Below are 25418 nucleotides of genomic sequence, written 5' to 3' on the forward strand. Positions count from 1 at the left end.
ATGTAAACAGTAAACGGTATGCAGCGTTAAACTGATGAAAAGTTTGAACCACCAGGATGGATGGGAATGAGTAGTTAGGGCACAGAAAAATTATAAGAGAGACACAGAAGGGAGAACAGGCTACAACCAATTGAAACGGAGCAAAGTAAACTGGCAAGCATATGCCCAATAAAAAGTGAATGTCAGATGAAAGTCCCTTTTAAGATATATTAAAAACTAATGATTTCACAAGCACAGCACAAGCTCTGTGCAGGTGAAACCTAAAAAGGTTGAAACCTCATTTTTCTTTAGTATGGATGTTACAACAGAGCAGTTATGGTGCATCCCACTAAGCCACTTACAAACGAAAGCTTCAAGGGAAGCCTTTTTTAGCTCACACGATGACAGATTTGGTCCTAATAACCTGCTTTTAACATTTTCCATGCAATTTTTCAGAAATGAGAAATGAAGAAAAGAAGACATCTGGCTGCAAGCTTTAGGTGGAATGGGAAAAGGTGGAGGGGTCTCTGAAGGGGCATGGCCTAAGAAGCATAATTAAGGAACATTTATTAAGGGCATGACCCATGTAACTAAACCCATGATGTGGATTAGAATTGTGTTCTTTGTAACTTTATATCTAGAACTATGCCTTAAAAGAGATAATAATGGAAATCAGCCAGAGTAAGACAATCCTCATTTTCTATAGCATGCTTAGATCGGATATTACCAAAAGATAAAAGAGGTCCTTTTAAAAGGTTTTCCAGTCTCAAGCTCCTAGTTCCACGAGTAAGTAGCTCAGCCAGTCCAGGAATGTTCTTAATTTTCATAATGAATAAAAACAGGCCCCAAATCTCAGTCTGCAATGAACACATCGTAGATTGGATGAGCTACTCAGGCATGGAGCTGAGTAACTTTAGAACTTTTGTAAAGCGTTGACAGGGAAACACACACATGTTGAGGTTTAATGTTTGGTTTGCTGGCCACAGGCCTTCAAAGACTATCATTTTAAAGAAGGGGCAAGTGTCTATGGGACAAAACACAGGCAAGTAATTTTCCGAGACAAGGAATAGCACAATAAAAACAAAATCTGAAATATATCTGTTATGACCGTGCCTGTCTCTCTCTTTGACTACAACTCTATGGGGTTTCGACTCAATAATAAAAAGACTAAATGAGAAAGGGACAAGCATTTAGAACTCTACTTTATTTTCAAAAAATAATTTAATCAATCAGTTGGATGAACCATTATTAATGAATCAGAAAATACGTGTTGTGAAATGATTTTATAAGACTGCAATGCGCATTCATTCACGTTTACCCTGCTTTCAAGTCACAAGAGAAAAGTGATTTCAAACTGCTTCTGATGCATATCAACTCATGTCTTATTACTTACCGGTAATCTTCATTACCCCGATTAGGGTCCTCCCCGTCCCAGTCCTTACTACGTGAGGCAGTAATGCCTCCACCCTGCCAATCAAAATGCCAGAAATCCAAAGTTCAAAGGTTACATAAGCCCCTCCCGTCCACCGCCATGCCTGTTATCAACACCGTCGGAGACACATATAGGATATCCCGGTCGAATTTGTAGAAACCGACAGACGTGAGTGTCTCTGATGACGGTTGACTGGGATGACACTGACAATATATAGAGCCCCTTGACTACCAACTAAAAGAGGATTGACAGGATTGGTCAAGTATTGTGGCTTTGGCAATGAATATTTAGTATTATTTTTACATATATATCTTTTTGCACTTTCTTAGCAGAGTGACTTAGGTCTATAGGTCCTGAAGAAAGCCAAGAACTTAGCTGTCATTTATGGCTGAAACATGTTGACCGTAGTAGAATAAGGGTATATATATTTAACCCTATTTTCACTTGCTTTTTAAACACTACCACTTTTTGGGAAGAAGAAGAAAAATTGGTGCCCCAGAGTAGGTAGTTTTTAATCACCACTTTACTTTTTTTTGCACTCTGCCCCTCCTTACCTTTGAATTGGGAGATTCTATACGTGCTTCGCACTCCAGCTCCTTCCCACTAGAGGTTAAGTTGTAGCCCACATGGGGTACCTTGCGGTCCCCATGTGTTGGAGGAACCCAATGATGAAGCATGTCACCCTCGGGTGAGTGAGGGTTTTCGTCCAATACTGGTTTGTGCCCTACCCTTATCACTCTGGCTTCAAAGTGGTGCTACCTTATATAATGTGTGCTTGACGATGTTATCAACAAGACTCAGACACAAACACAGCGGGAGGGAGGGAGGGAAGAGGACTGGGAAGATTACCGGTAAGTAATAAGACATTACCCCTTCATGGGTCCTCCCCGTCCCAGTCCTTACTACCTGAGGAACTCACAAGCAGAGAACCAAGAAGAAAAAACGCAGGACACCAGTAATCCACGCAAAAGTACAAAACTTTAATCAAGAAAGTGTCAACGAACAGCAGCGTACAAGACGCCAACAGAAATTCGTCAGAAGAGGCATGTAAAACATCAGGCCGAGAATGTCACACAAAAGTGTGACGGGACCGCCAGGTGGCCGCCCCACAAATCTCCTGGATAGAGACCCCGCCGCCTCAGCCCAGGAAGCAGACACAGAACGCGGTGAACGACCCTGCACCTGAGATGGAGGTGGCAGACCCAAAGACTTACAGGATTGGCAAACCGCCAAACGCACCCACCGACTGATCGAAGAATTGGAAACCCACTTCCCCGTAGCCACACCCCCACAGGAGACAAACAGGGCAGGAGAAACCCAAAACTCCAGCGAATATTGGAAGTAAATCAGATGAGCCTTGCGAACATCCAAAGAAGGGGGAACAGGAGAATCCCCCTCAGCAGGCAAACCAGGAAGTATCACCTCCAGCTGCAAAAGGAAACTCGAAGAAATCAGAGGCAGAAAAGCCAGATCGAGTCGCAAACAACCCGAACCCGCAGGAACTGCAAATAAGGAAACGAAATGAGCAAGGCACCCAACTCACCAAACCGACGAGTGGAGATGAAGGCCAGCAAAAAAGCCACCGCAGCGGACAACCACAACAAGTCGGCCACCAACAAGGACACAAAAGGGGGCAACCGCAGATCCCGCAAAACAGCAGACAAAACCCCAAGAAGAATCGAGCACAGGAGAGCCCTGACGACGAAGCCCAAAGCTCCGAAGAAGCCGACACACCAAAGGGGCAACAACCTTCAAGGATGCCCCAAGACCCTGACAAGCACAAACCGCCGTCAACGAGCAGACAAAGTGGAAGGGGAAAGGCCAAACAAAAAACCCATCCTGGAGAAATCCAGCACAGAAACAGGAACCCCATCACGGATCCAGACCCAGAGAAGAACACCAGGAGACAAAAGATCCCCAACGTGCATCACAGCTCTAAAGAGCGTAAGGCCGACGCGACAAATGCACGCCACAAGCCACCACAGAAGAACAGCTCAAAGACGCCAAAGACAGCTGCTCAAGAGACAGGCAGGCAGAAGCAAGCGACAAAGATAGGGCAAAGACAGCTGCAGATCCAGAAGCGGAGCCGGAGGCAAGGGAGGCCGGACAAATACGACCCCCGCCAACAGCAGCAGGAGCGGAAACCAAAGACAGCGAGGCCAACCCAACAACACAGACACCGACACTCCCCGCCCCCGAAACCTCCGCAGTACCCCCAGGAGGAGAAAACAGGAGGGAAGGCATACAGAAAGGAAACGGGAGAGCAACCCCCAAGCCAAAGGACAGACCACCCCGGAACAAAAACCGGGGGAGAAGAGAGACGGGAGGGGAAGCAAACAAGACCGAACCAAAGAGTCCCAAACTGAAGACAAAGGACCCGGAACAAAGGAACAGAGGGAACGCTACATGAATATGCATGTCATCCCCATGCAGGGGCCATGCCAATCACCTGCGCATCGTCCCAATATAAGATATGTCCCGCCGAAGCGAGCACCAGATGGCACAAAACCTAGGACGGGAGGAAGAGGCCCAAGCCACCTGAACGAAAACGCAGACGTCCCCGAACGTAACCTCAAATCCAACAGAGGAGATGCTGCTCAGACACAAAAACATGGAAGCCAGCAGGAACAGAGACATGCACCTGGACCCCCAAGAAGGCCCAAGCAACAACGAGCCACTGGAATGCCGGCAAAAACAACAGACTCGTCGTCCACCAAGGACCCCAACGTGACCCCCAACCCCAAGGACAGGCGTCCAAGGACAACAAGAGGAGAGAAGGGAGCAGAAAATGCACCCCCACACCAGGTTGGGAGAGCAAAGCCACCAGTCCAAGGAAGGAACCAGAAAAGGGGAAAGAGGAACCAGAGCCCCGTAACCCACAGGGAAAAAGGACAACAGAAGAAACACCAAGGACACGAGGTACAGGCGAGCCCAAGGAACCACAGCCGTGGAGGCAGCCACCACCCCCTGGACCCAAAACCAACCCCGAGCCGGGGCAAAAGGGTGACCCAGCAGGACCCGCAGAAGAGGCAACAGGGCAGAGAACCGATCTGGAGGAAGAAAACAGCCCCCTGCAAAGCGGCAAACCGGTCCCGAGAAACTGAAGCCCCCGAACAGGAATCAGACGAGAAAACAGCCAGCCCCAACACGAACCCCAGAAACTGGAACCAGGCCAGCAAATCCCCACAGCAGGAGCCAGCACCGTGGAAAAAACCTGAGGAGCAGGAGAGAGGCCGAAAGGCAACACCTGAAAACAGGTAACGGAACCCAACCACAGCAAACCACAGGAAACCGCAGACCAGCCGGAAGGATGGGAACACGAAAAACAGGCGACTCCCAAATCCAGGGAAGCCTAAAATCACCCACCGGGAAGAGGGGAACAACGGACCGCAATTGGAACAACCGAAAGGGACCCAGCGGCACCAACCTGATCAAAGCCCCGGGAGTCAGAACCGTACTGAAGGAACCAACGGGCACCAGGAACAGAGAGGAAGAGGACCCCGGGTCCCGCTCCGCCACCGGAACCAGCACAACAGTGTGCAGTGACAAAAAATAGGCCAACACCAAAGAAGATGGCAGAATGCACCACGGACCAACGGACAACGGGGCGTCCGCAAAAACAGCCGAAAAAGGTGGACGGCCCCGGAATGGAAACCGGCAACCAAGAGCGATGACCGACAGGACCCACCAGTCGGAAATCAGGCCGGACCAATGATCCAGGAACAACCGAGTCCAGCCCCCAAAGCGCAACTACGTTAGCAAATGAGACAGGGAACCCACAAGCAGTCGAACAAAAGGAGTGGAACACATAACCTGAAGAGGAAGAGATGCAACCAACAGGCCACAGTGGCTCCTCCTTGGCACAACAACATGCAACCGACACCCAGGGGCAGCAGCAGGCGCCGCAGAGGCTGGGAACCAAACGAAACGCAGCCCCCCGACCACAAAAGCGCCGACAATAAGACAGAGCACCCCCACACAGACAGCCTGTAGAGGAAGCCAAAAAAGCCAAGAATCCACAAAAGGCAGTCAGTGGACCAAGGCACCAGGGTAGGGACAAGGCACCAAAGCGCGGGCCAGAGAGACCTCACACCCGCCACCACCGCCCCGGCAGCCGGGGAGAAGGCCCAACCATCCAGGCCAAGACAGGAAGAGGGACCCCCAGATCCCATAAGCAGCCAAACAACCACTCAAAACCCAAGAGAAGGACCGGCGAAGCACAGGCCGAAAAAGAGCAAGCACGCACCCGAAAAGGAGAAGCAACATACGAACTCTTGAGAGCGGAATCCACCTTCCGCCCAACCTGGACGGCCAGGGAAGCCTCCTACGAAAACAAAGAGGAAAAAGGAGCAAACAAGAAGTGACTACAGGAACTGGAGGATACCGGGTGACAAAGACCGCCAGGCGAAACTGTGTCCCCAGAAAGCGAGGAATACCCAGCATGGCAAAGCCAAGCCACGTCTCAGCCAGTACGGCCAACAGGACAGTACGAAAGGGCAGGCCAACCACAGAGGAACAAAAACGCAGGAGATAATGAAACAGGGATAAAACCCAGCACTACCTGACCATGGTCCACCAAAAAAAAACATACCCTGAACGCACACCCCAGCAGGGGAAAAATCGACTACCCCATCACCAGCAGTAGATGGCTTAGCAGCAGGTACCAGCAGCGCAGACAGGACAGCAGAAGCAACCAATCCTGCAAAACAGCCCACGAAAAACTGCAAAAGAACACCCTCCTGCAGCTCAAGGACATCATGCTGCGTGGACAAAGAACGCAGGCACCGGAGAGGAAGCCCTCTCATTCATGGCGAGCAAATCTCGCAATGTGAGACCGGAAAAACCAACTAAAAAGGGCAGCCCAGCAGTCTCCACCCACAACCACATAATGAAGAACATGAGGGACGGACGCTGCAATAAAGCACCAGCGCCGGAACGACCCGGGGTCAGGACACCAGGAGGGCTCCCCGCCCCAGCCCAGCACATGAGCGGGAAGCGTCCTGACCCCAGAACAGGAGCGAGGCCGACTGGAGGACCGTGTAACATTGCGCCGTGATGCGGCCCCCCCGACGGTGGAGTGGCGTGAAGGTCTCACGTTCCCTGCACGCAAAGACGATCTGGGTGCCCACCCCAGTCGCGTGTCTCCTGTGCCCTGATTACCTGTGGGTGAGTGTCTTCCTTCGTACCCGAGTGCTGGATGAGGCCCAGTTGCCTGAGACGCTGCTGCCTGTGTGTGCGAGGCTGCATCACGAGGGGCGCGTGAGTTCACAGCGGCCATCTTTGAGTCAGGCGCCTGCACCAATCCCCTGCGAGGAATCTCTGGCGGCCATTTTGAAGTCAGGCGAGGTTCAGAAACCAACACCAAGCAGTGGTAAATGCAACTGAAAAGCCTAAAAGACATCAAGCACTGGTAAATGTAACGGAATGATCTGAAATTCATCCAGCACTGGCAAATTAAACGGAAAAGCTTAAAAGTCATCAAGCATTGGTAAATGCACCTGAATAGTCGGAAATTCATCAAGCACTGGCGAATTCAAATGTAAGAACCTAAAAAGTCATCAAGCACTGATACATGCAACTTAATGATCTGGAAGTCATCAAGCACTGTTAAATTCGAATGAAAGAGCTTCAGAGTCATCAATCATTAGTAAATGTGACTGACTAGCCTGAACGTCAATCCCGCATTGATACACTCACCTGAGAAACTGTGAAACCTTGTCAAGCACTGATAAATTCAACTGAAAGGCTGTTTTCCTCACCATGTCTACGCCACCATCTCCTCGAGCAGGCTCGGCGCAAGCCAATACTGGACACATGGGGATGCTCGGAGTGTCGTTTCTGCGCCCACCCAACCGCTGGTCCTTGAAACAGGAGGAGGTATGGGTCTTCGGTGGAAGGAGTGGCTTGAGGACTTTGAAGATTTTATGAAAGGGTCGCACGTGACGGACGCCGGTCAACAGCTAATAGCACTACGCAATCTCATAGGAAAAGATGTCGGCCAAATCATAAAAGAGCTCCCTGCAGCCGATGTGGCATCCTACACAGATGTGTGTGTAGCCTTAAACTGGAAATTTTTGCATAAAAAGAACATTGATTATGAGAGATACACGTTTAACCTGGCGGCTCAAGAAAAAGAAGAGCCCATGTGTGCCTTCATCACTCGCCTTAGACGTCTGGCACGCTATTGCGAGTTTGACTCTTTCTCGACCGAAGATGCCCTTCGTCTGAGGATCATTGAAGGATGTCAGTCCGTATCATTAAGACGGAAACTGTTAAAGAAAAGCTATTCGCTGGACGAAATTGAAGAGATGACACGGGTGCATGATCAGGCTGAGGAGCATGCCAAAAAGATGGAAGCAGGGAGAAGTGACAAACGTGAACAAGCTTTCAGACATCAATCCCGCAACACACACAGATATTCTCCAGTGAAGCAGAGGTCGTCGCAGTCCAAGATGCAACAGCAGCCTGTACACCGACGACGTTGTAGCTCCAGTCGAAATAACAGACGGCGGGAGAGGCATCTTAAATGTTATCGGTGTGGCTATGACTTTCCCCAAACGGACGGGTGCCTCGCTATGGGTCAGACATGCCGGAAGTGTGGAGGGGAGAACCACTTCGAGAACGTGTGTGGAAGTTACAGAAAAAACAAACAGAAAGATCAGGAAAGGTCATCTCGATCTGTGAGCACGCGTCATCAGGCCAAAGCAGTACGTGATCACAGAGACTCGTCAACAGGATCCTCCCGTTCCAGCTGCCAATCTCGCCGAAGCTATAGATGTCGACACACGTTGTCTCAAGAATCAAGGTCACTGTCTCCGATCTCGCAGGACAGTGATGAATATGTGTGTATGGTCGCTGACCCTGACAGATTGAAGAAATACCCTCGGCTCAGCATCCAAGTCGGCAAACACCGGACTAAATTTGTGATGGACAGCGGAGCCTCTTTAAACTATATGCCAGTGGCGGAATATCAGCGAATGAAACCACCCCCGCGACTAAGCCCGGCTCATGTGAGGGTGTACACGTGGATGTAAAAAAAAAACACTCCCATGTTTAGGGAAGTTTTCAACGCATCTTACATATAAAGATCGTACCATTTCTGCGTACATCCATGTCATTGAAGGGCGAGAGGCTGACTGCCTTCTGAGTCTTCCGACTGCCGAGCGGCTAAGACTAGTGGACATTTTGTACAGGGTTGATGATGAACTTGATGTGGCTCGGAAATTTCCAAAACTATTTGTTGGCCTGGGAAAGATGGCTCATTTCCAAGTTCGATTACATATCAACGAACAAATAGATCCAGTAGCGCAACACCATTGACGGGTACCTTTTCATCTCCGGCATGCAGTTGAACAAGAGCTACAAGATCTCCTCGCAGCCGACATCATTGAAAGGACAGATGGACCTACACCCTGGGTCTCTTCGGTAGTTGTAGTGCCGAAAAGAAGGGAACCTGACAAAGTCCGGCTGTGTGTCGACATGAGGGCGCCTAACACCGCCATTGAAAGAGAAAGACACCCAGGGCCACATATCAGTGACATGATTGCGTCACTCAATGGAGCAAGAATATTCTCCAAACTGGATCTTAATAAAGGTTATCATCAACTGGAATTACATGAGCAGTCGCGTTACATCACAACTTTTTCAACCCACTTTGGCCTCTTACGATATAAAAGAATCAGTTTCGGAGTCTCGTCCGCTGCTGAAATTTTTCAATAAGCCATTAGGAAAACGATTCATCACATCCCCAATGCCCTCAACTATAGCGATGATATCCTGGTGTATGGGTCCACAACACAAGAACATGACACTGCCTTAGAACGAGTCTGTCATGCACTAATGGAAGCCAATTTCACATTAAAAAAAGCCAAGTGTGAGTTCCACAAGTCCACATTGAAGTTCTTTGGCCATATCTTTTCCCAGGCGGGAATGAGACCAGATCCAGACAAAGTGGTGGCGCCGAATGACACCCCCAGCCCCCGGGACGCAGGAGACGTTCGCTCTTACTTAGGGATGGCCAGCTACTGTGCTCGGTATATCCAAAACTATGCAACCATCAGCCATCCCCTGAGACAGCTCACAAAACAAGGTCACCCATTCCAGTGGTCAGCGGGATGTGAACAAGCATTCAATGAAATTAAAGTGGCTGTGGAGTCAGCCGACAACATGGCCTACTTTGATCCGAAAAAAAAGACAGAAATTACCGTAGATGCCAGTCCTGTGGGGTTGGGAGCAATTTTAGCTCAATATGACTCAGAAGGTGATCAAAGATACATAATCGCATACGCAAGCAGAAGTCTGTCTGAGACAGAGAAAGCATATTCACAGCCCGAAAAAGAAAGCTTGGCTGTTGTCTGGGCCTGTGAGCATTTCCACATTTTCATATACGGAAAACACTTTACGCTAATCACCGATCATCAGGCCCCTCATTACCATTTTTGGAAATCCTCGAGCTAAGATGCCACCGAGAATAGAACGCTGGGGACTTCGCCTCCAAGAAAACACGTACACCATTGTGCACAAGCCCGGAAAAGCAGAGAACCCGGCTGATTATATGTCAAGACACCCTAAAGAAACATCAAAGTGCAGATCATCTGTAGCCGAGGAATATATCTGTTTCATGGTGGATCAGGCCCGACCACCAGCAGTCCCGCTGGAAGCCATCTTAGATGCCACTCCCGAAGATGTCACTCTGCGAGAGGTCAAGCGCCGTATACAGGGCAATGACTGGAGACACTTAGATGTTGACACTCCAAACAGTGCTGTTGACAGACATGAACTTGCAGCCTTCAAGCACGTGAAGGAGGAACTGTCAGTAGCCACAAATGGTCTGATACTAAGAGACAATCGAATAGTCATCCCGAAACAATTAAGGCAAGGCATCATCAACCTGGCACATGAAGGCCACAGAGGCATTGTGGCCACCAAGAGAGCCCTGAGGGAGCGAGTGTGTGTGGTTTCCAGTTCTAGATCAAATGGTAGAGATCACACTGAAGGACTGTCCCCAATGCCAACTGGTCAGTCGACCTGATCCTTCAGCACCGCTACAAATGTCCCGATTGCCGGAGGGTGTGTGGCACCAAATTGCTGTAGACTTTTTTGGGCCATTTAAGTCGGGACAATATATCCTGGCCATCATGGATGAGTATTCACGGTTCCCGATTGCACAACTCATTACATCAACCAGAGCGTCCAGCACAATACCTGTGTTGGATGAAGTGTTTGCCGCTTGGGGCATTCCCAAAATAGTGAAAACAGATAATGGGCCCCCATTCAACAGTCAAGATTTCGCAGACTTTGCCAAACATCTCAACTTCAAACATCGCAAGATTACCCCTCTGTGGCCACAGGCTAACGGAATGATCGAGAGATTATGTCCACTTTAAAGAAAGCCATCCAACAGGCTGAAGCGCCGCGACAAGACATTCAAAAGGTCTTAAATGAAGCCCTGCGGGCGTATAGAAACACGCCTCACTCTACAACTGGTAAGTGTCCCGCGACCCTGATGCTGGGCCGGCCAGTGCGCACCAGGATACCCATGGTTGACTGGACTGATGAGGCAGTAATCCATGGGTCTGACCCAGATGACATAGCTAGCACTGATCGGCTCAGGAAGGAGAGGATGAAGACTTATGCAGATCGTCGCAGAAGAGCTGCCCCACCCGTGATCCACGAAGGTGACTGGGTACTAGTGAAACAAGAGCAGCAAAAGAAGACTGACTGTCGTTTTCATGAAACTCTTCTAGTGGTCACCAAACAAAAAGGAACTATGATCACTGCAGAATCGGATGATAAGAGAATCACCAGGAATGTGGCGCACTTTCAGTAAACATAAAAAAGCAACAAGTGTCCCAGCACAGAGATTGAGGTGGACATTACTAAAAAGAAACTGTATCATTTCAGGCTGAAATGGAAAAGAAATAGAGCAGATAATTTGCTCATCAAATGGAGCGTCGAGATATTTAATAGAATGATTGGCTTTTCTTTTTTTTAATAGTGACAAGCTTCCTCTTCTGTGAAGGCTAATAAATGTCTTCCTGAACGAACAAGGTCCCTGCTTAGCTATTTTAAAAACACGGCCTCGTACAGGTCTGTACTGTATATGGCCACCACAGTTCCCTGCACGTAGCTTGCGAGAGAAATAGATTCAGGGTGGGTTTTACAAGATCTGTTATCTGCCTGTATTTAATAATGGATAGTGATGGAAATCGCACGGTCAGCATGAGGTGAGTAAACTGTAATTGTAACTTGTATTTATATAGCACCTACTACCCCTGACGAGGCGCTATTCCGAACCCAGGATCAGAGGTAAATAGTTAGTAGGTTAGTAATAAGTGTGTTTTTTTCCTTGTGCATTAAGGACAGAATGATTGTTGTAGTCGTGCGCACCTGTTTCTTGGAATGACATGGATAAACAAGCATTGGCAAAGCCAATAGGTCTCGTCTTCAGAAGGGAAATGCTGACCTATTGACTATGCCACTGTGTTTTTGCATTGGCACTCCTTGCAAAAAACACGAAAAAAACACGAAACTGCTGCCAGTTTGTTTTAAGATAGATGCATGCATGCACGCCTCTGGTAGCCATTTTGGAACACTGATTTTTTTTTCGTCATTCCAAGATGCCTGCCAGTATGCATGTGTGTGTCTTTCATAACACACTAGCAGTCATTTTGCCACTTTTAATTTACCGTCCCAACATGGCAAATGCACATTTAAGAATGGTAAATTAAAAAAAGGGCATGACCGCTGACACAATTAAACAGGCAGCCTGGTGTGCAAGAAACTGCGGGGACCTCAATGGAAAAATTAATTTAAAAAGGCAGTGCAGTAAGGGGGGCAACAGATGAAGAAGTGAGAGACTCAGCAGCAGTGTGCAGATGCAGCAAGAGTATGAAGATGACGGGACTAGCAGAAAAAAAGTAATAAAAAAAAAGCAAGATAAACAAAGTATGTCCCACGATGTGTCCTTTGAAAGCAGAATTATCCAGTCTACATGAGGCTTTGTTAGATTAATCTTAGCAAAATGATGCAGTCGCAGCAGTGCTTAATTTAATATGTGCCGCAGTTACAGATGGTGGGCACCGGCACCTATGTTTTGTCATCAGACTTTAGTTTTGGAAAAGAGAGTGATAATTGCAGGAAGGATAAAGAAGCAAGTAAAGATGTGCAATCTTATTATTATTATTGTGTGCACTTGGAAAGTGTAAAGCCCAACCCCACACCCAACACCCATAAATAGAGCAAAATTGCTGCGCTTTGACACCAAAACTACGTCGCGGTTCGTGAATGAACTGTTGCGCTTTGGCACTATCCCCAATTTTTGAAATCACATAATTAATAAAATAAAATTGTGTGGTGTGGAGTGGGCTTGTGTAGTGGAATTAAGTGACATGGTGTGCAGTGGAATTATGTGGATAGTAACGATGTGGTACTGAGTGTACTGGAATTATGTGGAGTGGGATTGTGTGTCATGGAGTATAATTATGTGGAATGGTATTTTGTGTTGTGCAGTGGTATATGGTGAATTTAATTATGTGGTGTGCCATTGAATTTTGGGGCCTAATGTGGAATTCTGTGGTGTGGATTGGATGTATGTGGTGTGTTCCGTAATTGTGTGGTGAAGTTGAGTTATGTGGTGTTGAACTATGTGGTATGAAATGGAAATGTGTGGAGCTGAATTGTGTGGCATGGCATTGAGTGAAATTATACTGATTGGAATTATTGGCATGAATTTTTTTGTGGATTGTTGCCATTCGGCATAGAGTGGTTTTATGGCAGGGTGTATTTATGCAGTATTGAGCAGATTGGAGTTGAATCATGATGCATTGAGTGGTATTATGTGGAATGTAATAATGTTGGGTCATTTTGAAATGTGTGATGTGGAATTGTGTGATGTTGTGTGTCACACTAAACATCTAGGTATGCTACACAGAATTGGAAGTTCTGGATCAACCTACGGAAAAATAGACAATGAGCAATCACCGGGAATTAAAAAAATAAAATAAAGATCTGGCTGCTCCCTAAAACAAACATTTTAATGGGCCTCAACTGAAAATAATTAGTGGTCTGTTTATACAGAAAGCCACCCCCAACCCCCACACTCTTTTGAGGCTCACCACATGCAATAAAGCCAATACTCTTCCAATCATGCATGACAGAGAAGTTATTTACTTGTCGATTCCGAAAACGCTTAGGTGCTTAGAAAAGGTACGAAAGTGCTGCTTGCACTCCAATGCTGACCCATCAGTGTGCCTCTTAGCACTCCCCTCACTGTAAATACTGGGCCACCATCTGTGCATGGGGCCTGTCGAACACTAAAGTGTTTATGAGAACATTTAGACAGGTTGAAAGAACCATACTAGAATTTTACCGTAGGGATACACACCCAATGCTTTCACCGCTTTTAAACACTAAAACATGTAATGGTGATTCACAGTTTTAAAGCTGCCATTTATCAATGATGGTTTAAAACATTTACATTTGTTTGAGAGTTTCCCTGTAAGTACCATAACCGTGGATGATGAGATGCAATAAGTAGGCAACCCATAGAGGCCAAATCAAAGTTACATGGAATGCTCTGAAACAGAGAGGTGAAAGTCAAAACTGAAAGATTCGGAACTGTGTTTTAATAAGATATGATCGAAAATAACAGTGTAGTGTGAACCCTGATGATATTTATAAATTTAAATTGACTTTTAGCAGATAATGCAATGGAAGGTGTTAACCCGGTAATTCAAATTTTAAGACAAAACAAGATTAAAGGATACAGTACAGACATGAAGGCTATGCCATGATTTAAGTATTGTGTGTGTCTCAGACTTCTTTTTCCATGAAATGTCGCCTTCTCTGGCTCTTATAAGGTTTAAGCTGGCAGGCACTTACGGTGAGCTGGGTGGCCTACCCAGTAGAGTTGGCGATGCAGCCAGCACAAGGTAAATAGTTTTATTTATTTAATTACTTACCTTACTCCTGTCGGTCATATGTCGGACTCCACTACCCCCCCCACCTTGACCCACCCACCGCCTCGCAGCACTTCCTCGGGGAGCCGCCACTGAATATACGTGGTTAGCCGCAATATGTCTTGCAACAGACAGCACAAATGCTGTCTAGTAGGCTAGACCTAAAAACTCCTGTTCACTTCCAAGGCAAGTGACCCAATAATATATCAAGCAAGCAACAATAGCATATCCCAATACCTTAAGATACCTTACTTGTACAGTATTTACCTGGAAGCATTGTATACGTAAAATTCCAGCAAAAGCATCATTTCTACTCTTTCAGTATCATGCCCAAAGAGGTGCAAAAACAGTTTACACAAAATTCAGAATGCGCAGGGTGCCTGCACATCATGCAATGAATGAGAGCTGGAGAACAATAAACAGGGGCAACAGAGGCAACAGGGGCAAGCAGCCTGATAACAGCCTTGCATACAAGATGGAGAACTGACACTGCGGTGCATGCAATGATCATGTGCAGTTGACTCTTGACTGACACACATGCAACAAGTAAGAGATGGTGGACCAAGGCTACCTTTCATGAAATGAACAGGTGCAGGGCACCTATGACCCCTTTGGATACAATGAGCACATGTATAGGCCTTATGACTGCCCTGCTATATCTATTTGTATAGCACACTAATCACCAGTGAGGGTATCCAGGCACTTGAGCATGTGTGTAGGTGATTGTCCCTTCAGAGTAATACGAAGAACCTGGTCTTCAGCTTCTTATGGAACTCAAGAAGTGATGAGGAATTCCTGATGAGTTGAGGGAGGCCGTTCATTGTTTTTGATGTGGTGTATAAGAATGAACTACCTCCTGTTCTGCTCTTCTGAATGAGGGGTATGTGTGCGAGTGAGAGCGAAGCTGAGCATAGGTGTTCTGGTGACCTAGCATACAAGGATCAGCAGAATAAGAGTAAGAAGGATTAGGACCAAGATGATAACAGCCAGAAGGAACAGGGCTAACTACGGAATGGCCAAGAGGATGAAGAACAGAAAGTTCGGAACCAGGAGTACCATAACTAGGAGGACCATGAAAAATTGATGTAGGGTCACAAGAACAAGAAACAGGAAGGCCAGGAGGATAAGACCCAGACTAAGGAGGACTAGGAAGATCAGTAAAATGAGCACAATGGGCAGTAGAACCAGTAGAAATTAATAAACACAGGAAATTAGGGGGGCCTGGGCTACCAGAAGTATCAGAGCGAGGGTGACCAAAGTAAGGTGGATTAGAAGGATCATGATGAAGAGGACCAAGAATGCTAGGGGGGCAGAACTTTAGAACCAAATCCCAGAGCACCAGGAGAAGTGGAAAGACCTGGCCTTGTTGTAGCACAATCGAGGTGAGGAGGATCAGGACAGCCAGAATCAGCAAGACCAATGCAACTGGGCCCGATGGCCCGAAGGACCAAGTCTAAAATAATCAGGCTTAGGACAGCCCAAACATAGAGAACCAGGACACAGTGGGCTAGGACCAGTGGGCACAGGATCAGAATGACCAAGATGACAAGGAATATGGCCAGGAGGACTAGGATGATCCAAGGGAAGAGGTGTGGCGCCGCGGCCAGCTGTCTGACTCCGGAATCTGGGGATCACGGTTCGATCCCCGGCACGGGAGGCAGATTAGCCCAGCACCATGTGACTCTTGGCAATAGCTTGCTTAATCTTCCCGACAGACCCCAGCGCCTAGAGACCCTTACGGGTGATTGTTCGCGCTTTAAAAATGTGGATTATTAAATCCGGGACTGCAGCCACTAAAATGACCATACAGGACAGTACTAGGATATGAGAGACCTGGTAGGAGCAACAGGCCTAGGAATCTGATGAACAGGATGAGAAAGATCAGAAGAATCAAATCAGGGGGACAAGGTTCAACAGGATCATAAGGGCCAAGATGGGGGTGGGGGCTAGGGGGATCAGGGTGGCCAACACGATCAGGATTAAAAGGACTAGGCATACAAAGACCCGAACAAGGAGGACCAGAGCACAAGAACTGTGAAGACCAGGTATAAGAAGAACAGGATTAGACAGACCAGAACCAGACTTAGGAAGACTGCAAGAGCAGTATATGAAAGACCAGGGTGGAGAAGATTCATAGACAATCAGATCCAAAAGAGAAAGGAGGACCACATTATGAAGAGGACCAGCAAGATCAAGGTATGGAGGCCCAGGAGGAGTAAAACATCACCTCATAGGACAAAGAGGATTGAGTTCATGAGGGAAAGAGCACCAGAACAAGTTGGAAATGACCAGGATGAAAGGAGCTGGGAGAACCTAGTTTGGTTGCTAGGGCCAAGATGGCTTGGAGGAGGAACAGGATGACCAGAAAAAAAGAGGATTAGAACTACAACAATGCGTTAGCACAAATCCAGGATTACAAGGAGCAGGAAAATTTGGAGAACCAGGGTCAGGAGTACCATGACCAGAGGGGGGAGGACCAGAAGGACTATGGAGATCAGGAGCAGTTAGACCACAGCTATTAGGACCAGAGTCTAGAGTGAGGAAGATTAGGTGGACTAGAAGGATCAGAACAAGCAAAGGAAGCCCAAGGGACCAGACCGTATGAGAAGAGGACATGGAGTTGGAAGACCAGAACATGGGATATGAGGACAAGGTGGACAAAGATCATGAGGACCAGGAAAGCCTGAACAAGGAGAACCAAAGGGACTGGTACAGAACCCAGGCCACACCTATTAGAATGTCTCTCTTGTAAATGGCTTTTAGTCATCCTCCTTATCGTGTCAATTGTTAGAGAACCCCACCTTTTGAGCCTACCTAAAGCATTGATGGTATGTATGAGCTGAAAAAATCAGAATGTGCAACTTTCAATTATGAGTGACAGTTGCTGTCTAATGCTGGCACAGTGGTCTGAGGGTGGATCGGGAGGCAGAGGGACTAAGAATTGGCAGACGGGTCTAAAGTTGAATGGTTGAAAAGTATTATGGTCTGTGAAGTATAGCAGGAAGGGTTTGGAAAGTTCTGAGGGTTGAAATCAGTAAAGATAATAGCTAACAATGGGGGTCAAAGGTCTGTGACAATCAGCAAATATGGACCTCACAATCCAAAGAAGGAACTGATGAGCAAAGGATGGGGTCAGGAAAAATGTAGATAGATAAACTTAGATGACTTTGAGTAAACAGGGCTCTTATTGACAGATGTGTTAGCATTGAGAACTGAGGCCTTCTGCAAAGCTCAAAGAGAAAGTGGAAAGGAAGTGGAAGTGTGTATACAGCAGAAGTGTTCGGAAGACCAGCAAGGGAAGCTCTGATTGCCAATATTGGTAGAGCAGTCTGCAAAACTCCAGGTTGTCAGAGAAATGTAAAGCTAAACGGTTGTGCTTTAAGGATGAAAAAAGAGATGTAAGGGTTGCAAGAACAGCACAGTTCATTCAGAACTGACAGATTTACCAGTGGGCTCTTGGGGCTGATAGAAAAAATAAGAGGCAATAAATGAAACAAACCCTCAATAATAAGTCCAATTTGTGAAAATAACATTGATTTTAATATAATTTTTCAGACCAATCACTTTTTCTAAGGTAAGTACTTTTTATGTTATGAATTTTTAAAGTTTGAAAAAGAAATCACTGTTGTGCGCAATTACGCACAATAGAAGTCAATAGGAGAAAATAGGGAAAAGCATATAAACTCACACAGTGGGTTCTCGAGGTTCACCTTCTGGATTAGGGTAAGTAGCAAAGCCAGGTCCAATGTTCCAGCAGCAGAAGTTCAGGAGCATCCCAGATTCAGATGGGAGCAGGGTGCTGAGGTAGTTTCTAGCAGTAGCGCTATGAAAAAGGGGGCTGCCTAAAAACGCACTGCACCAATAGGCTTAAGGTAAGTATGAGGGAGTACCACTTAAGAGGTCAAGTTGCAAGGGCCTAATGGACCACAGGAGCACAGATAGTTCGTCTTTACTCAGGCCAGGCGGGCTGGGTGCAGAGGAAATAGGGCAGCCAGGAGTTGGTCTGCGCAGTCAGGAGCAGGCAGGTTGCAGAGGCGATTCCTGGACAGTTGTGCCACTCACAGAACGGGTCTCAGGGATCTCAAAAGCCTTCAATGGGTGTCTGTGTCCTGTGTCATTAGAGTCCAGATCGGACTCTGTCTTCTTGATCTTTGGTGCAAGGGGTCCGGTACCCCGGGTATTGGCACGGTACGGCTCCTGTAGGCCCTGGTGTCCTCTCACTTGGTGGGAGGACAGATTTGACCCTGCGGAGCTGACGTACCTCTTCTTGCTTTGGTGGTATGTCCGAGTTGCCTATGAGCAAAAACAAGCTAAACTGGACTTTGCGGTTTGGTGCCTGCCGGTTACAGGAGAGTAGCTCCTCGATTCCAAGGGAATTTCTTGGCAATTTTTCGAAGGCTGGAGGTGCTCCGGGGTTCTTGGAGGCCTAACAGTTGCAGGATGAAACAGCAGGCCACGATGGTTGAGTCCTGGAAGCAAGGGGTTTGGCACCAATTTTCTGCAGCAGGTTGTCGCTTCTCGGGTCAGCAGCTCTTCATTGTCCATTGCTCTTCTTAGGTCTATCATATCCAAGTTGCACAGTCCATGGATGACACCTGAATACTAAAGTATATTAATCCACTGCTACTAGGACTGGTCACTGTTTTGCTTGACTTGAGGGACCAGTACTCAATCTCACTCAGAATAGGTAGAATTTTCTGTGTCCTCCGGTCATCACGGCCCCACCAAACAGAAAAGCAAAAGAAGGGAGCACTTTTAGAGAACACACATGTTTCTCCAGGTTCTGGGAGAAACACAGGGTCTGCCAGAATAATTGACAGGTAAGGTGATATAGCATTTCCAAACTATGGAGAGGACTTTCATCACATTAATTTAGTTTAACTTTTCTGATCTTGGGAGAGCAATAAAATAATCAGTGAAATATCCATACTCCTTTACTCCGTCAAACACTACCTCTCATGAAGATAACTCTGCAAGCATTTCAAACGTTTCTAAGCTTCCCCAATACATTCTATGCTAATACCCCAAGCAAATCATCAGTGTAAAGAAGCAAGAATTGTGCTATTATTCAACTATGTGCCACAGAAAGTGGCTGATAGAAAGACTGCATCATCCAGTTCATAGGGACTATAAGAGGCGCAGCGACTCAAAAGCGGTGCACCAACATGGTTATACTTGTTCTCTCTGTAGTCTGAGTATTGGTTGTAAAAAAACAGTGCTACACCATTTGTTTAAAAAAAAACGAATAAGTGCCTAATGAGAGGATAACCAATACCCACAAGCCTGGAACATCAACTGCATGAAAAGGCCTTTAAAGGTGATGCACAGGGGCTGCCTTTTAAGAATCACATATTTGGAAACAGGATTACACATGACAAATTCTTGATCCACTGTCCCTGATAAGTCTTTGTAGGCTTGAATTAGGCTAGAATGATGATATTACTAACCACGCAGTCATTTAGTTTAGACAACATTTGCTTGGCAACAGGTTCGGACTGGCCTATAGGACAATCAGACAGTGCCCAATGGTTTGGTCCGACAGATCAGTGTATGGCCTGGTTGTTTTTTACCCATTTTGGGCCGGTTTTATGGCCAGGTGAGCTGGTTTTTAGGTCTCGCTGAGCCCAGCGCATGCGCTGGCTCGGAGAGACATTTTGTATGTGAGATTTTTAAGTGCTGCTGTGAGAGTGCACGCGCACAGCCGCCATGTGCTAGGCCAGCCAGCAGCACTGCGTCATCGCGATCACTTTCGCTTTTACAGTGATCTTGATCGCGATGACTTGTTTACCCCTCCTCCCCTTTGCACTTGCACGGCCGCGCGGCTCTTCATGCTCTTTTTTTATCCCCCCTCCCGCTCTGCACTCACGCGGCCGCGTCACTTTCACGGCCGCACGGCTTTTCATGCTCTTTTTTGGTTACTACACCTCATTTAGGGTCCCAAGCAAGTCATTCTGCGTGTTCTCGATAACTAACCTCTTCCATTTCAGGGCTCCTATATGCCCTGCGCTTAGCGCGGTGAAGAAGCTGACAGTAGGCCCTGACGTCTAAGTCACAAGGGGGAGCTCTAAGTGTATGCTTTGGGTCCGCTGTCAGAATGTCCGCAACACAGCAAGAAACTGCTCAGATTAATCCATATATTCTCTATGGTAATGTCCGACCTCTTAAAACCGCAAAGGTAATGACTTCCGGGGCACTAGAAGCAGACACTTCCGGAGAAAGCAGGCCAAGCATTTCATGCACATTTGCGACCCTTTTTCCCGTCCCCTCCCTGTGCCTAGGATGACGCACGACAAATGTCATTCCTTATTCATAATATTGTTTCTTGTCGGAGATGGATATTTAATGGAATTTCAAGCACTGCGTGGTTTGTAAATCATGTTTCAATCTAGTCTTGAAATTGTGTGCTTATTTTAAAGCATAGTGTGTTATCCAAATTTTTTCGGATTTATTTTTTCCGATTTACTGTCACTGTTTCTCTCTTTTAAAACAGAGTGTTGCCCAATTGCTTTGCAAAATACTTTTATGTCAGTTATATATTTTTTAAGCCTTGTGCGTTTAAAACGTTTAGGGTTACTGTTTATTTCTTTTAAAATGAAGCGCGTTGGTTAATTCTCTTTCGTTAACGTAGTGCTTGTGTGTGTATATGTAAACACGGCTGTCAATCTTGTTATCTCCTCACATTTGCTGTGGATGTCACCACTTCCAATCCTGGCGCACTTCGATGACCTGTTTTAGAAATGTAAATGTAAATGTAAATGTAAATGGCAGAACCACTTCATATTTCATAGCGGACAGGCAGAAATAACCAGTCAAGAAGGCAGCGTCTATAAGGCCTAACTGCAAGAGGTCAAAGCTTTGGTTTGTCTTCTCTCTTTTGTTCAGTTGTGTCACTTCCTGGTTCGGCCGACATCTTACTTGATGGTTCAGATCGCAGCTGGCAGAGAAGTATTTTATCCTTTCCCAATCACTTAACTGCCGCAGTGGACTTTGTGACCTTGGAGCACCGACGTTGGTAGGAATGTTTGAGTTAAAACCTCCAATAATTTTAATAAATGATTTGCATGTTCCATTCAGCTAATCGTAGTAGGCGCATGCCCCTCCCAGTTTATTAACCAGACTTGCACATTGCCCTGGAATTATAGGGTCCTCTGCAGCAAATGTTTTATCCCACTGACCTTTCGTACTTGGATAAAAGCTTGTATTTTCTTTCCCTATTGTGGATGTCTTTGATGTTTGCTGTCCTCCACTTACTCTGTTGTTGCTGCTTAGGTGCTAAGAAATGTAATTAATGAGTGTGAGTTTTCCATGGAGTTGCATCGTTCTGAAATATAACATACACTTTTTGTGAGGGTGAAAGGGTACATATGCTTGTGTGTTTTAGTATATTTATTTTCTAATGTCCACATTGGCAAAGGCCATCTAGTAGTGCTCCATTGTTTGCATGTTCATTTTCAACACCAGTCTTGGGGCCCATTCACTCAGAAGTAGATCAGTGATTGTTTATGGAAAATCTGTGATGCCCACAAATCTGGTACGGACTGGTATAATTTAATTACTGTATTTACATTTTGCAATCCTTTTTGATTCGTCCGTCATTGGGGACATTTGTTACTTCTTATTCTGCCTCATATTTATTATTAAGTTCGATTTCTTATGCCATAATCCCGCATCTCTCATATGGCAAACTTCAGCACTACATACCCAGTTTCTATCCCGTCACTTTTCAAAGTTTACGTCCCTCAAACCCACCCTCTCAGTCAACTCCTCTTCTTAGGATTTCTTCTGCATACACAAAACCTCCCTTTTTGTAACTATGGCCTGATCGCACCTTCTTTCTATCTTTCTCACACACTATTGCCGCTCCCGTCTCATGTTCAATAACTACTTTCTACACATACTACCTATCCCACAACAAACAATTCCAAGACAGCCCACATAATTCCACTCCCCACTACATACATCCACTACACTCCAAAACATAACACATAGGTAAAAAACATCATTTACAACGGCAATAGCTTTAACTCTCACAAAAGAGACAGATTGCATTGCAAATGCTTGTATTAAAATTGAACAAGCATTCATATGTTGGCAGTCTAAAGGATGTTTTTGGAGGTGGTGTAAGTTTAGGACACAGTTTCTCGTCTTTAAATGTAAGCTTACCTTGATAAAACAAACTACATGGGGAAAAACAACAGCTTTTTGTTACTTTTTGCCAAATCAGGCAGGGTCAAGGCACATCCAATCAATCTATTGCTACACAGATAGTAGCTTGTATCACTTTGTTATCAATTAGCGAACAAAACCTCTTTTAAAAAGCCTAAGGATCAATCAGTAAGAGAAAGCAGCTACTACGGCATGGATTAGAAATATTTAACCCCTGAGAAATCTCTTTAAATAAACATTTTTTTCAAAGTACGCTCTTCACACTCAAGACTACGTTTTGTTCTGTTTCTTCCTGCCGCCCAACAGTAACCTGCTAGAAAAATAGCTTACAACTCTAACATTTAGGCGATCAATGAAGATCCTACAATGCAGAAGAGGTGCTTACTTGCAGTAACAAATAAGGGGACAGTTTGGGTATTGGAAAACGGATACATCACATATTTAACTATGAAAAAGAAGCATCTGTGGGGAACTGCCAGTAGAGTATGTAATGGGATGGGGAAGCCCCAGGAGTCTTAAGACACAATACACGTTTCTCAGCTTTCAATATAAGCCTATGAGGCTGCATTTCGTTCTACATTCTATACATTTCACCCATTTCTTGTTCATCAGATGCGACAATGAAGTCTGGAAATTTCAAAAAAGTGGTTCAGTTTATTTCCAGGAAAAAACATGCCTCTAATAAGCTTACAGAATGCTGCTCACCATAAGGATAGACAGACAATGACTATGTGATATTTCAATGCAAAGACTCTGAAAGGTTTACAATCCATTTTAGGATTCCTGAATTTGGGCAGAATATACATTTTGCAGAGAAAGTAAAACCTTTCTACGACCTAATCAAACCTGATTTATCAGTCCAACATTGGACACAGGAACATACAGAAGTTCTCTGTTCCTTAAAAGCAGACATGATAGCCTCCAACACCTTTACACACGTGTAAATACCAAATCTCTCTCTAAACCTCTCTCTCTAAATCTCTCTCTTTCGCACTCTGGTCGGTTGACATGCTAGCTGTCTATTTCGGAGTAGGACGTAGCTGATACTCAACAGTTACTATGTAAACAAGCATTGGCATAGCCAATAGGTCTCGCTTTTGGGACCTTATAAGTGTTTCGCCATGCAACAGTTGATGTTCTTGCACCAGGGATATTGTGCTGCATAACTAAATACTTGTAAGGTCCCAAAAGCGAGACCTATTGGCTATGCCAATGCTTGTTATTATTTATTTCCCATATATTACCACTTTTTTAACTATATGCTTTTGTAACGCGGGGCACTTTTATTTAATTGACCGCGCCTATTTATATCCCAATCCAATCCTGGTTGCCAAACATTGCTACGAAGGCACCTCACAAAAATTACTGTGGTTAAGCTAGATAAATAGATTAATTTTTTCTTTACTATATATAATTTTCTCATTTCTGTTTTGAGATTAAATTCAAACTCTCAATGATATTGAGTTGGTATATTGATTAAATGGCCTTGTACATCAGGCTCTGTTTTAAAACCATTAGCCCAAATCTTATATGGCTAGGGTTATCCGATTGAACCATGTGAATGGAATACAACTTTTCCAGTTCCGGATTTCACTTTTTAAAATGATGGGTTTCAAGCATTTTAGTCTGATTTCTTTAATCAAACTAAACCAGTATAACAAATTCTAGAATGCACAGATTTCTTACATGAAAACTCAGGGTAGAAAAAGATGTATTCATAAGATTTTGGTAATCCTTTATCTGTCTCTGATGCAGTCACATGGCATTGTGAGCAAAAGTAAGTACATGGCTCTATAAGAGTAAATATATTTGCCTGGTCTTGCAAAGGATCTAATTATCTTCATTATTTACCACCAATTCAGATACATTTAAAGGAGTTGAAGCATTTGTGAAATTAGCAACAGCTTCATAATGGACGATCCAAGTCACTGTATCTTTTCCCCTGGTAAAGTTAAGTGGCATTCGACCCAGACATGGAGAAACAGCATTTACAATGTGGTGTGGACCATGACCTGCCGCTACAACTCAGGAGTTACAACAAGTGCATCTTTACCATGCATTTCTTTATCACGTATATGGTTACAACAAAATGCCTTAGGGAAAGCTGCATTGGACTTTAAAGTCCAACGGTTTCCATACTGTTGCACAGGCAGGGGTTGGAATAGAAAATGTTAATGCTCCAAAGTCTAGTGCTTTCCCTAAGGCATGTTGTTGAATTGATATGCGTGGTAAAGACACATTCATTGTAAAACCTGCGGAGTAATGGCATGCGTGGTAAAGGCAGACAGGCCATACCAGGCCTCCGAAATGCCAACTAATTGAGGAACACAGTGGTATGAATATACACAGTAACATTACATACATGATCTATGTTCTACCAGCTATTCACTCAATGCAGCCACATGCATGCACCATATCTCTATTTATATAGTTTCCAGGAGAGAGGGCTGAAATGATAGTGATGTTGGATCCTCAACGTAAATGAAACATTATCAATGATTCAATAAATCGAAATGATTTACATGCTCAAAGCAGCTATAAGGAAGTGAATGTAAATTTGCCATGTGTCTCATATCTATTTTCATCAGTGAAAATATCTAACTCATACTAGTATTTTATATTGACATTACGAAATAAAAAATATTTTACTGACTGCACAAAACATGGCTCACAAGAAATGTCACCGGCTTCTTAAAGCTCTACAACACAAAATTAACAAACAAAAAGTGTTTTTTTCACTCATTTTGAAGGGAATGAAAAAGAATTAGAGATTTGCAATTATTTTGAATGGCATGACATGTTCACAAAACTCTTTTAACTACACTTTTATTGACAAATCAATAAATATATATTCATTACAGCCTTTAAAAAATGTCTTCCCA

General features: G+C 45.3%; 1 protein-coding gene and 1 non-coding gene across 2 annotated transcripts in view; both read right to left on the bottom strand.

Annotated features, from left to right (window-relative positions):
- Window positions 1-25418, bottom strand: part of ST8SIA1 (ST8 alpha-N-acetyl-neuraminide alpha-2,8-sialyltransferase 1) — a 551780-nt gene that overhangs the window by 167373 nt on the left and 358989 nt on the right. The window lies entirely within an intron of this gene.
- LOC146855154 (U6 spliceosomal RNA) lies at window positions 3800-3903 on the bottom strand. The gene has a single exon (XR_014958928.1). It is a non-coding gene; the product is annotated as a U6 spliceosomal RNA (small nuclear RNA).

The sequence above is a fragment of the Triturus cristatus genome, chromosome 4_1 (genome assembly GCF_964204655.1).
Source record: "Triturus cristatus chromosome 4_1, aTriCri1.1, whole genome shotgun sequence".
In the NCBI taxonomy this organism is placed as follows: Eukaryota; Metazoa; Chordata; class Amphibia; order Caudata; family Salamandridae; genus Triturus; species Triturus cristatus.